At 46.0% G+C, this 11,729-nt stretch overlaps 1 long non-coding RNA gene across 4 annotated transcripts; it reads right to left on the bottom strand.

The window, feature by feature from the left end:
- Positions 1-1,466: 1,466 nt before the first annotated feature.
- On the bottom strand, positions 1,467-10,131 carry LOC139083419 (uncharacterized). Of its 4 annotated transcripts, none has more exons than XR_011540124.1 (4): positions 9,980-10,095; positions 9,389-9,468; positions 4,643-5,555; positions 1,467-3,290 (listed from the first exon to the last, which is right to left on the bottom strand). It is a non-coding gene; the product is annotated as an uncharacterized lncRNA (long non-coding RNA). The 4 variants fall into 4 exon arrangements; XR_011540123.1 differs by having other exon boundaries at positions 1,468-3,290; positions 10,080-10,116; XR_011540126.1 differs by lacking the exon at positions 9,389-9,468 and having other exon boundaries at positions 1,468-3,290; positions 10,080-10,131.
- Between the last annotated feature and the right edge of the window lie 1,598 nt (positions 10,132-11,729).

Here is an 11,729-nt window from a genome sequence, read left to right on the forward strand (position 1 = left end):
GCCCAAACCACTACCCCCAACATCTTCCTTTGTCTTGAGTTGAAAATTGCTTTTATGTTGGCAGCTTTGGCCATTCTGGTGAGTTCCTCAGTTTTCCTGGGTTTCTCCCTTGTATGCATGTTATTAAACTTTGCTTGATTTTCTCCTGTTATTCTGTCTCACGTCAATTTAATTCTTAGACCAGCCAGAAGGACCTAGAGGGTGGAGGAGCTGTCTTTCTCCCCCACAGCACATGTTTGGAATTCAGCAGTGGGGATCAGCTCTGATAAACCAGGAATCGCTGGTCATGTTCAGCAAACGTAAGAAACAAGTCTTTTTATTTTGGCTTCTATCCTTTCAAAGATCAGCCAAATATGCTTATAATTGGAAGTATGCATTCTTCTTTGCAGACTTGAATGCTGACAAAAGAGAAGTTTAAATTGATGGCATTTCTACCTAATTCGTTCATCAAATATTTATTGAGGAACTATGCCTCAGGCACTGTTCTAGGTACTGAAAAACAGTCATGGAAAAAAGAAAAAGTCCCTGCCCTCATAAAGCATACATTGTGGGTTGTATCCATTGTGGTTGTACCCATTGTGCGTGTATCACTAAGCGTGTATCCATTGTGGGTGTATCCATTGTAGGTGTATCCATTGTGGTTGTACCCATTGTGAGTGTATCATTGTGGGTATATCCATTGTGGGAGTATACACTGTGGGGTATATCCATTGTGGATGTATCCATTGTGGGTGTATCCATTGTGGGTGTATCATTGTGGGTGTATCCATTGTGGGTGCACCCATTGTGGGTGTATCATTGTGGGTGTATCCATTGTGGGGTTTATCCATTATGGAGTGTATCCATTGTGGGTGTATCCATTGTGGGTGTATCCATTGTGGGTGTGTCCATTGTGGGTGTATCATTGTGGGTGTATCCATTGTGGGTGCACCCATTGTGGGTGTATCATTGTGGGTGTATCCATTGTGGGGTTTATCCATTATGGAGTGTATCATTGTGGGTGTATCCATTGTGGGTGCACCCATTGTGGGTGTATCATTGTGGGTGTATCCATTGTGGGGTTTATCCATTATGGAGTGTATCCATTGTGGGTGTATCCATTGTGGGTGTATCCATTGTGGGTGTGTCCATTGTTTGGGGAGAGGAAGAGAAAACAAGTGAATAAAATACATGTGGCAAAGAGAAAACCCTTGAAACAGGGTCAGGGAAGGCCTCAGCAAGAGGCTACATTGAGCCAAGATCTCAAGGAGATGAAGGCCTCCTAAGGGGAGCATTCGGGGCAAAGGACCCAGGAGACGCAGAAGCTGGGGCAGGACACGCACGGTGCACTTGAGGAACAGCAATGGACTGTGGGGCTGCAGCAAGGCGAGCGAGGCAGGGTGGACAGCACCGAAGTTCAGAGAGCTCGGGACACGAGGGGACCCAGAGCACGCCCATCTTCCAGGAGCTCTGGCCCTCTCGGGACTTGGACTCTTCCTCGGCTCATGGGAAACTTGGAGAGTTTTGAAAAGAGGAGAGACACAATCCATCTCACTTGCCTTTTCAAGAGCTCAGCATGGCCAGCGTGTGGAGAACCAGCAAAACGGGGCAAGGGAGACAGGTGAGAGGTATTTCTGTAACTCAGGTGAGACCGCGGCGCCTCTGATCGTGCTGATATTAGTGGCAGTAGTGAGAACTGGATGGCTTTTGGACATTTTGGGATGTATAACCAACAGCATTGGCAGATGGAGGGGCTGTGAGGGGGAAGAGCCAGAGAGAAATCAAGAATAGTCCAAGGCTTTAGCCGAGCATCTGAAGGCTGGAGTTGCAATTTGCTCAGATAGGGAATGCACCGGGATAAACAGGTTTGGAGAGGTGGAACCAGACATGCAACATGAGACAGGTGAAGTTCGAGATCCCTGTTTATTAGACATCTAAGCAGCGATGCTGAATACAGTTTGCTTTAGGACTCTTCTCTGTCCTGAACACACTCCTTCAGCTCCGTGCTTCGGTGGTGCTAAGATGATTTGAATTGCCTCTTGATATAAACATGTATATGAACTTTCATAAGAAGTTGAGAACCTCAACACTGCTTTCAGAGAAAGCAAACTACTGACAGTAAGAATAGAACTTGTTTCCTTCTAGCAAGTAGAAAGACTCCCCCAGTGCAGCTACTCTGACCACAGCAGGTCGCCAACGGGCCAAGGGTGCAGCCTGCCCCACTGTTAGGTCTCACAGCAGTGTTTTAGGGTCTCCACGCTCTTTGGTACTAAGTCTAAATTGGTTTGATTTTCAAGCACAAGGGAAAACAATGTTTCTTGTGCTGGCTATGTATTTCTGCACAAAACTAGTCTGAAGGGCCCAGCATGAAGACTCGAATTGCAATTGACCTCTGTCAGGCAAGGCAGTTGCACCAAGAAGGGAGCCTAAGAAATGAAAAGGAGGAAGTGTGGGGATAAATCTGGAGCCACAGGGAAAGGCAGTGAGGAAATGTCAGGAAATGCGAACTCAAAGCGGAGGTTAAAAACCCAAATGCCTGCTGGAGAGAGGCAGTTAATGTCACTGGGTAAAGGCAGGCTGGCGCACGCACGCACATGTGCACACACACACATGCACACATGCACAATAACAGGAAGTGGTCGGGACTGTGGGATCAGCAGGGCTCAGGTTTCCTCCGAAAGGGAGTGGGGGCCTTCAGTGCTGCCCAGGAGAGCAGCGCAGCCAGTTCTTGCTTTATTTCCAGAAAAGCCACCTATCTAGACACGTATGTGAAATCTCCTGGTTTTTAAATGTTAGCAGTTAGTTCACATGCTCAGCTAGCACTGCCAAACAACGTATCTGTAAGCTACTTTTGGTCTTTAGGCCCCCACTTCACAACTTCTGACATTGCCATGTACACACAAATAGTGTTAGTTATTGACTCAACTGAGCTGTTAAATTCCAACCTAGTTAGGACAATTATTTCTCCTACACAGGAGAAACTATTCGTTTTTGTACATGATCTGAAACTTCTGTTTCAATATGAAGTCCTAACATTCAAATACAAAAGGCTAAAAGCAAAGTAGTAATACAATAAAAATAACCCCTAACCTTTCGGGAGTTTCAAAAATGAAATTGTTGACTTTTGTTACGACTTTGGCATAAATCTTCTCCAATTCAGGTTAAGCCTACCTTACACTAAGCATGATGTCGAACAGGTCAGAGTCAGCCCTGCTGTTTCCCAAACGTTTTGCAGGATTCTCCTGGAGTATTTTTTTAAGGATGTTCAGCTTCAGCAATTATATCGGCTGATGGGAAAGGACTGGTTCTGACTGGAACGAACAAGCGGAAGGAGAGATTTTCATTATGATTAAGGCTAGTCTTCATAGTCATTTCTAGTAACTCATTTTCCCCATCATTCTATATAGAAATCTTCATTGAAAAGCAAGAATACTGGAAGATTGAATAGATTTGGGGGAATTCTTAAACAAATTCGTTTGGATCCTGTGATAACCTCCAAGGCAGGACAGCCTAAGCAGGCCGCTGGACCCTTGCCCAGGTGCGGCGATGTGAGGGGGATCTGAGAAGAGTTCTGTCTTCCAGGGAACTTTCCAAAGAGACTCTCGCCCCATGGATGCTTCATTTCTGCTCATACAGATAGGCTGAGGTTGGGGGGGAGGGCTTCATTTTTTTTCTAAAATAATTGAGAGAGCAAATATCCCCAGAGTTGGGAAATATCTTAAAACTCTTATCAGCTAACACCTTAGGTGGGAGAGGGACTTCTTTTTCCCCAACAGGAGCAGGGAGCTAAGAAAGCAAGACCAGGAAGTAATGGCAGAGCTCCAGAAGTCTGGAAAGGGGGTGGCCTGGAGGTGCGAGGGTATCAGTGAGCTCTGCCTGGTGCTGGCTCCGGTTCCCAGGACAGCACGGGTGTGGCTAGTCTTCAAGTCACTATTCACATGATCTCACCAGTGGCAAATAAAAATGTCCTCAGGTTTTTTTAGGGGATTAAAATCAGATCATCTATTGCTTGAGATGAAACTACAAAGTGACTTAGAATTCAGAGAGAGGAATGACCGTTTTAGTTAACTTCACCCGCACCCCTATTTTACAGATAATCTCCAGTCTTCTCAGGAAAACTTTTAATGATGAGGGAAAGAATGCATGGAGAGCTACGGAGGAAAGAGTGAGGTGGGAAGAGTTTTGCTCAAGGGGAAGCTGACGGATGTGTTGTGGTCATTTACCCGTAAATTCAGCAGATCTTTCTGTGCCAACTTTGGGGAGATTTGCTGACATGGGATCAGAGGGGGTAAGCCTGAGGTTGGAAGCTGCTGTGAAAGCTTGGCCCTTCTCACAAATAAGGAAGTTCTCAGTCCGCTGTGGGCTCCAGGGCAAGAGCCAGCTAGCCTGTGTCTACTCAGTGTCTTCTCTGACACTTTGTAAGACCTTGTGGGACTTCAGGATGTTAGCATCTCCCCTGGACGTACTCTTCCTACACTGTCCCTTTCGACACCGTTTGCTACCACTTAGCTCCGTGTGGAACACCTTTTACTACAAAAAGGAGGGGCGAGGCATCTTGCTCTATCCCAGCGCCTTATCAGCCCAGAAAATATGATTTCTTTCTAAAGAGCCATCACGTTATTTCATTCTTGTTAATACCTGTGGGTTGTGGATACTTACTCACCTCATGGGGTCTAACAGTCATCAACTCGCAACAGCTGTAGATAAAGGGGTGCTCTCATCAAAAGATTGTGTTGACTTTTCATTTCTCAAAGAGGGAAAACTCACTAAGTACCATGTTGTAGACATGTTTTTGTTTGTTCCAAAGGTCTGAAACCGACAGTAATTTCTTGGCGTTAGATAATCTTTCTCTATCGAGTGAGACCCTTAGTTGATGTTCCCATTGACAAATATGATGGCACTTGACTGGATCACATCAGAAAGGAGTGATTCTGCGCCAGTTCACATACTTGATAGAGCATTTCTTTGCATAAATTCCCTGGGTCTTTCTTCATTTTTCCCCAGAGGCTGTCTTAATAGCTCAGTAGCCAGAGGAAGCAATTCTGTTCAACAGAGATGGGTCCATAAGGGAAGGTGAAATGAAGGCCGAGCTGGGAAACAGCACCATGGAAACAGACAGGATAGCAATGAGCAAACCCTGGATGCCGCTTGGGCGGAGTGTGCTGATGGTAGGAGAAGATTCCTCTTCCTTTCCACTCCCCAGCCACGAAGGGGCGTGCAGAAGTATCACCATAGAAGATGCAGGTGCCGCTGCCAGGTCAGGTGGAACTGTGTGGCATCCTCCAGGCCCCACGGCAACATGCAGTCCATCTGGGTGGGTAAGAGTGAGCTTCCGCATCAGATTTCCCTGAATCCAAATCCATTCATTGCCCATTACTAACAAGTCATTAGCCATCCGCAGCCTCCTTGTCTCTCAAATCAGGATGATGACACACCTGCCACAGTGGGTTGTGTGAGATTCGAGGAGATGCCTCAGGCACAACACAGCACGGAGCTTGATGCATAGCTCAAGGAGTCGAGGAACTCTTCCCTCAGAGGTCCGTGTTATACAAAACGTTTGGGGGGTTCCTCACTCGCTGTGGATGAGGCAAGAGGAGAGGACATCAGAACACAGTGTGAGAGCAGAGAAAAGGGAAAACAGGTGACGGGAATGGAACAAGCCCAGCGAGAGAGCGAACACAAAGAGCTCTGAATGGATGGGGGTGGACAGAGAAGCAGGAAGAACTCTTAGATCAGGCGAGCCCCAGGTGAGCCCCAGCTGATCTACAGGGGAGCTACAGGTGAGCTACAGGTGAGCCCCAGGTGTAACCATGTGTGTTAGAAGAGAGGCATTTCCTTCTAGCGCCCCAGTCCCACTGCCGCGTTCCATTCCTCACCTTCATCTCATGCCTAGCCTCACCTCACACGTTTCATGATAGCCCTCTCCTTCCTTATAGAAATTTTTATGCGCTTTCTCCCACTTCTCCTCTCTGACTCTTGCTCTCTCTCCACACCCATTTCTTCCTCTTCTTTCCTACCAGTACCTCCACTACGATTTATTTCTCTTGTGCCGTTCTTTTAAAGCATTGCTTTCTCTAGCCTGACAGCTAATATTTTTTGTTCCTTCCTGGTCATGAGAAAACTGTTTTTTTCTTTCTCCAAACTTAAAAAACTCCCTCTTAATCTCTTCTTTATATCGGCTACTATCTGCCCACCAGTAGTTCATCATGTCCTGGCTAGTTTTTATTATTTGTGCCGGATGGAGACGCTGGTCAAGGGCCATTCGCCTGCACACGTGCTCAATGCAAGTGTTCGCTTACAGGCCTTTAGGTTTTCCGTATTTCAAAACCTTCATGAGAGAACGCTGCGCTGTGAACAGTGGGCCTGTCCAAAATCATCTCTGACGAACAAGCACAATGTGTTGTCTATAATGATGAAGCAGCTTCTCTTCAATCAAAGACATTCTGGAAAATGAAAGTGTTAAAAATTGTCTAGGACTACTTAACAATAATTTCCCAAATTATTCAAGCACCAGAAATAATTTCTCTTGCTCTTGCCAAGCTAACTGAAGACAAAATTACTGAGACCCTAGTGGATAGGGTACTGGGAATAACCAGAGAGCTGAATGACCTCATAAACATGAGCAGCTTCTCTGAAGAGCTCATTTTGTGACCTGAAATGTTATTTAGAGTACTAATGAGATTGAGGTGATAATTGTGGTGATCTGGTCAAATGTCTACCCAGAGCTGGAAGCAGCAGCTACATAGACTCTACAGCCCGGGTACTTGCCTTGTCACTTAGCTGTGTGATTTTGGGCAAACTACTTGACCTCTCCATGCTTCAGTTTCCTCACTCTAAAATGGAACCAGTAATAGGACCTTCCTCACAGATGGTCGTGAGAAGTATGTTAGTTTACATGGCTAAAATTCTTAGATTACTACCTGGACATGTAAGTGCCTTATATAATTATTAGCTATATTTTGAGGGTACTCAGGCAGCTAAGATGTCACCAATGCACTATTACTCTTTTGTGGGGGGGTCCCCTCAGACTTAGACAGCTTGCTGCGTTCTTTCCATCTAGTTCAGGTCTCGGAAGCCCTCAGAACCAGAGTCAGTTTAGCATCTTTGGCTTTTTCTGAGAGTAGGGCCATTCTGACCCAGACTCTTCTGAGTTCTCCCTATATCAGACCTATATCCGAGGATACCAAAAGCTGCATCCCCAGGCTTGGTTTATGGAGGCCTGGAGCAAGAGGGCCCAAAGATGCAGGGACGGCTCCTACCTCCAAAGTATATGGGACCTGAATGCCCAGGGCTACCTAGTGAACTGGGGCACAGATCATTCCAGAGCCTGCGGTGTTCATGAATGTCCCTCTCCTTCGTCTCCTTATAATACCTCTTTAAAAGCAATATCTTCAGATTTTTGCATTTTCTTTTAAAGACGTAAACCCCTTAGTTTGAATTTGAACATTCTGTACCCAACATCAGTTAGAAGCCATGGTATGGATCCTCATCGTAGAGGAGACATCAGTTAATAAAACTGGGTTCCAAGACACAGCATTTCTTCCTCATTTTTAATACCTCATGCTGTCCCTGAGTGATTGATAAATTTTGTCTACAGACCACAGGGAAAGGACATAACGGAGGAATCTTTCTGGATTCCAAGTTTTCCTGAACTTTTATCCCTTAATTATGTCTCACTTTACTGATCTTTTTTTAATGAGCTTTATTGCAAAATGCCTAGATAGGCAGCTTTAAGAATTGCGTATGCTTCCAAAACCCAAAGGTAGCAAGCAAAACATCTGGCCCTTCCATTACTTCTGGCCTCTCCTTACTTCAAAGGCCCCTCTCTAGAGAGAGCATCAAAATGAACAGCACCTGCCCTGCCTCCCTGTGGCACCACCCGCAGCTGCTTCTGGAAACCACCTCCAAACTGGACTTTCCTCTCTCCCCGCCCTCCCCACTCCGGTCTCTCTAATGTGCTACAGCCAAATTGATCTGCCTTCCTTGCTTAGCACTTTCCTCAGGTCAGCTTGCTGCTCAGAAGTCTTCAGCGGTTTCTCATTTCCACCCACGCAAAGTGGAAACCCCTCTCTTGGGCTTCCCCTGCAGTCCCTGACCCCATGCGCCCCACTCCACTCCTGCCATCTTGTTCCCTGGTCCTCCTCAGGCCTCAGCTTTGCTCTGGGGGCCACAGCTGCTTCTGCACTGTATCCCGCTTCTCTGCCTTCACTCACACCCTCCAAGGGCCTGGGTGATTCCTCCTCTGCTTCAGAGAACTCTGCCCATTTTCAGAGGCCCAGACCAAATGCTGTCTCCTCCAGGAATCCCACTGTGACTCCTCCAACAAACACAGATGCTCCTAGCTCTCCAGAGTTATATGGCAGTGAGATTCCACAACCTACACTATCTAGGGCTTGCATAGAAGTTGCCTCTGAGTCATTCAGGATCTGGCAGAAAAACATGGCACAATCAGGGCTTAATTGAAGGACCATGTACAAGAGTGTGGGGAGGCTGATGGGGGTGAGCAAGGGAGAAGGAAGTGGCATAGAGCTAGCAACAGCAAGAAGCCCTCTGGCCTGCAGGCTTGGAGGACAGGCGACTGGACCATGTCCAGACTCCAAGGGAGCAGCTATGACTGTAGGAAAGGGCTGCCTGACAGAGCTGAGGTCTTCAGTCAAAGGACGGTGGCAAGCTGGCATGAGGGAAGCCAGGGAGATAAACAGGCTGACCTCATTGTCCTTGAGTTCTTGGCTGTCTTGCCAGAACTTTCCATTGGCAAAATCCAATTGGAGGCTAGCGGGCAAGGGAGCCCACTAATGGTGTCTGTTAAGCCTACTGGGGTGGGAAAGAGTGGATCTGCAGGGCAACAGGAGAAGAGGCAACACATGCTCTTTCTGTGAGGTGGAAGTGTTTCCCAGAGCATGAGTTTTCTCCAAACCAGATGGAAGGCCCCTTGAGGATAGAGACCTTGTCTGGTGTTTGAGCCTTACCTTCCACAGTGCTTAGTTCAGTGGGAATTAGAAAGGGTGTAAAAGTCCCTATACATTGAGACTGTACAAAAGAGAGTCAGCTGGTACCTCCCACTCTTGGTTTGGCATCTTTTCAAGCACTTAACCCAACCCTTGGTTTCCCATCTCACTCAAGGCAAAATCCAAATTCCTTCATGTGGCCCAGATCCCAGCAGCCCCTCCAACCTCATCTCCGTGACTTTCCCTCTTGCCTGCTTCACTGCTCCAGCCACCCTCCCTTTTGCTGTGCCCCAAAGACGTTTCCACTTCAGGGCCTTCTCCTCCCCTGGGCCGTCTGTCTGGAGACCTCCACAGGCTTTTCACTTCTTTCAAGTCTTCTAAAACGTCACCTCCTTAGGGAGGCCTTCACCAATGACCCTAAGTAAAATAGTGCCACTGCCCATCTCTCCATGCCGTCTTACCTCACTTCACTTCCATGTGGTCCTCGTCACCCCCTGGCATGCGATATAGGTATCGTTCGCTACTTGTCACTCTCCCTGCACTAGAATACAAGATCCGTGGAGTAAGGACTTTATCTTCCTTGTTCCAGATGCCTAGATCAGTGCCTGACACATAGTGGGAGATTATCAATTGATTATATATATAAAATGGGTCCATCAATTAGTGGACTTGGGTCCCTTTTCATAGGTTATCGGAGGTCTTGACAATTTGAATGTGGATGTTTGTCCTTATCCCATCCTTGCCTAAAATAAACTCAGTTCCGCTCAGTAAGTTTTATGGGGTTTGCGCATAGGCAAACCAGCAGCAGTGCCCAGCGCAGCCCTCACAAAGCTCATGGAACTGGCTCCTCCTCCCACTTGTCCCTTCCTAGCTACCAGACAGCATTATTTTGGTTAGAGTGGTTCTGGACCTTAGCGATGGACACAAGGCAGGTGCCACCAGGTAATGGTGTTGTCCTGAAGGGAGCCACATCTACATTACCCACAGGTCTATGTTACCCAAAATGAGTCAGCTCCTTAGTAATTTACCAAGTTGCTGTGAAAGACCCGTACCTTGTTTCACATTTGCACAGCTGGTAGAGTTTTGGATAATTCTTTGTCTATCATCCGTCATCCTAACTTTATGAAGATAACAAACAATACCACCACTCACCCTGCCGCTTCAAGCTTCCTCTGTTCTGAAGTGCTCACACTTCCCCCAGAAGGCACTGTGCTTTCTTATTTCTCGGTGCCTCTGCACATCCTGTTCTCCTGCCTGGAACGGACTCGCCTGGCTTGTCTGCCTGGCGAACTTCCAAGCATCTTTAAAACCACAGCCCCGTTGACGCCAGTCATCGTGTAAATGGAACTTAGCGCTCCTTCCTAGGGGCCATCATGCCTCCTAGATGCCTCTGTTTCCACCCCATCACATCATCCAATGTCTCGTCTCCCCTACCAGACCCTGGAGTTCTTAACAGCAAGGGCCAGACCCAGGGATTATTCACTAAACTGTGTAGCTTCAGTACTAATAATGTCACAAATATGTTAGGTGCTCACTTTATTGCTTAAGCGAATAAAAGAATGAGGTCCTAATAGATTGACAGACTGAAGCCTAGCCTACCTCACCTGATGAGTCATCATATCCCCCAGGCCTTACACACACTGGGATAAAAGGTTTAAATAAATGAACGTGTTTTGAAACCAGATATTTTCTCATTCATTTCCAATTTTCTCTGTTATCAGGACTTCTCCAGTGAAAAATCACCTTCCTTCCACTCCCAGTACCCCAAAGTTTCTTTCTCCGTAACCCTGTTACGTCCTGCCTCCCTGCTTGTTATTTGAATTTGGATTTATAAACACACAGAACAGGTGGAGTGTACACAATGGGCAAGGCCAGGAGCAGGGTCTTCCTAATTGAGTGGAGCCCCCAAGGAGACTCCTATTTAACATCGATACAAATCCAGCCCAGAGAGGAGTTGTGAAGATTAACCATGACAATATTTGTGAAAGGGTTTTATAAAGAGGTACATGCACAGTACAATTAATAATGACGCATGAAAGCAATAAAGTTTGAGGGTAATAACTCCTAGAATTTATCCACTGCCTTTTCCTCAAAGCTCAGGGAGTGTGTTTGTGCTTCTCTCTCCCCGACACTAACTCAGGTTGAGGTCATCACTATTGAACAGAAGGAGAGAAACCCAAGCCATGGTAAATAGTAATTTAGAGGTCAGTAAGAATAGAATTTTGAAAGGTGTACCGTTTATAACTAAAATAGCTAAAGAGTAGGCTGAGTGCATTCCTTAAGGTAAGAAACAAAAAAATATAAAATTGAAATCATACTTGTCATGGCTTAGAACAATATAGGAAAAGTTCTCTAAACATATATTTTTCTTTCTTTGATTAAAGTTAATGATTCTTTGTGTCCCCTTGTAAAAAAAGATGTTAGTGCTTCTTTTCCTCAGGTTTAACATGGAAACTAATATGACTAATTTGGATTTCACAAACTATGACTGCCAGTAGTCAGCATTTTTCCTACGCAGGAAAAAGCAGTAGCATATTTAGCTTCTGTTGAAGTATTGTAAGAATAATTTGAGTGAAAAGGGGTGACCGGTTACATTAAAATTGAATTTTTTGCTTCACATTTTTCATTTGAACATCAATTGCATGGAAGACTCAAAAAAAGGAAAAACAGTATGAAAATAATTGTTTTGAAAGGCAACGAAGCAAAAGCGGGATAGATGAGTTTTCTTAAAAAGCCGAGGTGGCGTAATAGCGTAATGAAGTCAGACCGGGAGTCAGAGAATGAGTCTAGCTTCATCTCTGC

Source organism: Equus przewalskii, chromosome 5 (genome assembly GCF_037783145.1).
Source record: "Equus przewalskii isolate Varuska chromosome 5, EquPr2, whole genome shotgun sequence".
NCBI classification, from domain to species: Eukaryota; Metazoa; Chordata; class Mammalia; order Perissodactyla; family Equidae; genus Equus; species Equus przewalskii.